The following is a 3,742-nucleotide window of genomic DNA, read 5'->3' as shown; positions in this document are numbered from 1 at the left end:
TACCAGCTGGCCGTGACCCAGAGGAAGGAGACAGAGCCCAGCAGCTCCAGCGTCTTCAATCAGAATGACCCCTGGACTCCCACCATGGACTTTGCTGACTTCATCAACAATGAGACCATTGCTGGAAAGGTCAGCTGACTGTGGGAGAAGAGGGAGGGGTGGGGGGCACAGAGATCAGCCCCACCTTCCCTTGGTTGGGGGGGGGGCCTGAAAACCCGTGATCACCTGGAGGGCTGAGCTGACTCCTGCTTCTGTGCTTTTGTGGATCAGCTCACTACTTGTGGGGGGAACTTCCTAAGCTGAGGTTTATCTGCAGACTCTGGCTGAGGCTTCAGCCTTTCCTCGAGAGGCAGCAGCTCTCTCAGTCTCTGCTTGTGGACTGAGTCCTTTAAGGGCCCCAGGATTCAGAAGGGCTGGAATGACCAGAGAAGACCACCTCTCTTATACCTAAAACTTCATTTCTGTCTTTACCACTAAAGGATTAATTTCCAAACGTTGAACTTCTCTGCCACCCAAACCTGATCTTCCCTCCTCCATTTTCCTTCCTTCAGTTACAGTTTGGGAACTCTCCCAGAGTCAGGGGAGGTGCTGAAGTAGCCTGTGGGTGTCATCATTTCTCTTGGGATGGGTTGGCTGATGGCAATGTGATGGGAAATGTCAGAGATGGCACCTGCAGGCTGGGTCATTGAGGCTGGTGTTGCTCCTAATATGAAGTTGATTCTTTATGCTTTGACTTCTGGGCTACTATGAAAAAACTTTTAAAGATTTAAAACCCTCTTGAGTGATGGTGGGCTCCCAAAGTGAATCCTGTGGGAGGCAGAGGTGTCCTTAGCAGCAACAGGCCTCATGACCCCCTTTCTTCCCCTACTAGGACTTGGTGGCCTGGGTGACAGCCGGTTCCTGCACATCCCACATGCAGAAGACATTCCCAACATGGTGACAGTGGGGAACAGTGTGAGCTTCTTCCTGCAACCCTACAACTTCTTTGACCATGAGCCCTCCATCAATTCTGACTCCATCAACTCCCAGGAAGTCTAGGATGCTGGATCCTGTGAGGTCAACTCCCTGGCTTGCCTGCCCAAGGCTGCTGCCTGTGCCCCTGATCTCCCTGCCTTCTCCCACAAGGCTTTTCCAGAACTAGGTGTTCCCTGGGATGGGGAATGAGAATGGGGCTCCAGGGTCTGGGAGTGTGGGAGAAGGGCCAGGAACTGGGGAGCATGTGCCCTCTTCTCCCTCCTCACGCCCCAGGGTCCTCTCTCTCCTCCATCATCCTCCCTTGCTTACCGCCTCACTGGGATCATCCTGAAGCTATGCTGCCTGAATCGGGGGCTTCTCAGCTCTGTGTACCCCAACAAGCTGGGTTCCTGTCACAGAGGAGAGGAATGGTCAGATGAGAGTCTGGAGTCATGGTTACACCTTTCTAGAAGACTCCTCAGTTTGGTGTTTTTCATTTTCTTTTGTCTTTGCTTTCTGCTTTCCCCAAATCGTTTTAGGCCATGCCAAGTCTCTCCAGAAAATCCCCAGTCCTCACCTGGGAGAAGAGGATGCGGGGTCTCTCTGGGGCTGGTTGCCTAGAGGCCCTGGGCAGGGTTCCTGGCAGGCTTGTGAATCCAGGAGTCCAACTGGAAGGGGCCCTTTGCCCTATGTTTCCTCTCATCCTGGTCCTCCTTCTCCCTCTTCCTTCTTGCCTCACCTCCTCCTCTTCTTACCTATTCTTATAACCTGGGATTTACCTCCCAGCTCTGAGGAGATGTTCCTCAGCTCTTATTTTTCAACTCTGGTTTCCTCTCCTGACTCTAGGCCTGTGGAAGTCTGAAAATGCAAGGGCCATCTAGCTTGAGAAGACAGTCCCCGTCTCTCTCCCTGTGTCTGGGAGCCGCCCCTTCCCCCAGTCCTGGGGCAGGGTGTTTCCCCACAGTTCTTTCTGCGCATTTGTATAGGCCTGTCTTGCGTCCTCTTGCAGAGGATGCTCATGGAGACAGCAGCAGCTCTAGTTAGCCCTCGAGGCGGTTTGTGGGTGCGGTGGTAATGAGGAGTGGTCATTTTGTGCCAGGTGTGTGGTGTGACCAGTGTCGCCTGAACTTGGCAATAGCCAACATGGGAGACTGGGTGAGAGCCAAGGGTGAGAAGCAGAAAGACCAGTCACACCATGCCATGGGGTCAAGGGGCTAACCAATCACGTGTGAGCATGCAAATGAGCCAGGGCCTCTGGGGGTGGAGCCTCTCCCCCACAGGCTGTCTCTTCAGGATCCGGGGTCTCTCCACAAATGTCCAGAGATCGGACATAATAGAACTCTGCTTCCCTAGAACATTTGTTAAGTAAGTTCTAATTCGGCTTGACAAAGCAATACTCCGCAGCTATAAAACTGTATCTTTTTATACAAATTACTCTTCTAAAGAGTAAGGCAATGCACAGAATTGTGGACCGGGCACTTCCATTTGTGTTTTATGGGGGAGGATCATATAAATCCATATTTTCATATCTTATAGATGCATATTCAGAAGACACGGGTAACACTGGTTCTCTCTGTGAAGAGGAACCAGGAGGTAGCGACTTGGGAGGAAGGAGACTCGATACTACATATCCTTTTGTACATTTTGAATTTTGAACCGTGTGACTCTATTACCTATTCATTTATTATTATTCAAAAAATAAATGGGGCTAAGTAGTTTCTGACTTCATTCTTTAAAATAACTTGTCTTCTTCTTGCCTGGAAAATCCCATGGACAGAGGAGCCCAATAGGCTACAGTCCACGGGGTGGCAAAGAGTCCCACACGACTGAGCGACTTCACTTTCAGGGTAGGGGAGGGTAGTGTGCCCAGGGACTCAATTTTTTCAAGTGTTTGAGACCCAGAGAAATGGGTGTGGCCTCTGTGCTTAGTCAGTCAATCATGGCCAACTCTTTGCGACCCCATGGACTATAGCCTACCAGGCTCCTCCATGGATGGAATTCTCCAGGTAAGAATACTGGAGTGTATTGCCTTTTCCTTCTCCAGGGAATCTTCCTGACCCACGGAGAGAACCTGGGTCTCTTGCATTGCACAGAGGTGTGGCCTCTGGTGACCCCTTTGCCTCTTCTTGCCTGTATATCTCCAAGAAAAAATGTTAAATGTCAAGAAATTTCTTTTGCTGTCTCTTGCTGACTCTCCCTGTCTGTCTCACTTCAAAGAGGAGGAATGAGAGCCTGCTGGAAGCCAAGGTAGGGCTGGGCGTTGAGGGACAGGAAACAGATTTCAGATGTCGCTCAGCTTCTGACCGGAGGGAGATCATATCCAGGGAGCACAGAAGCTTCTGCTCCCTTCTGTCCTGCTCCAGGCCCAGGTTCACTTCTGGGACAAAGGTCGATGAGGGTGAGCTGGACAGAAGCTAGGTTCCAAAGAACAGGGAGAAAGCCCTCAGTCAGGAGAGGGCCAGTGCTGGGTAGGTGAATTTATAACATGATCTGAAATGAAAGTCAGAGTGACAGAGGACAGAGACGGAGGGAAAGAGAGGCTAAAGACTGAGACGGAGGAGAAAAATGGGTGCTGTTGCTGCTGTGGCTCTGATACTGACTTGATGCCTGTTCTTTCTCTGACTTGAGTCATTGAACTTCTCCACAACGGGCTTATATGTTTCTCTCCACTTCCTCCTGGTTCCTCTCTTTGATCAGATGCACAATAGTGAGTGCTGGAGGCAAAAGGAAGAAAGACAAGTGTGTCCACCGCTTCCCCAGCCTGGTTGAATAAGTTGCAACTCATTGC

General features: G+C 50.8%; 1 pseudogene; it reads left to right on the top strand.

Moving 5' to 3' along the window:
• Positions 1 to 3: 3 nt before the first annotated feature.
• LOC120859527 lies at positions 4 to 2,669 on the top strand (annotated as a pseudogene).
• Positions 2,670 to 3,742: the final 1,073 nt, after the last annotated feature.

This window comes from Oryx dammah, unplaced genomic scaffold (genome assembly GCF_014754425.2).
Source record: "Oryx dammah isolate SB20612 unplaced genomic scaffold, SCBI_Odam_1.1 HiC_scaffold_1440, whole genome shotgun sequence".
NCBI lineage: Eukaryota > Metazoa > Chordata > Mammalia > Artiodactyla > Bovidae > Oryx > Oryx dammah.
This window is presented reverse-complemented; position numbering and strand designations above follow the sequence as displayed.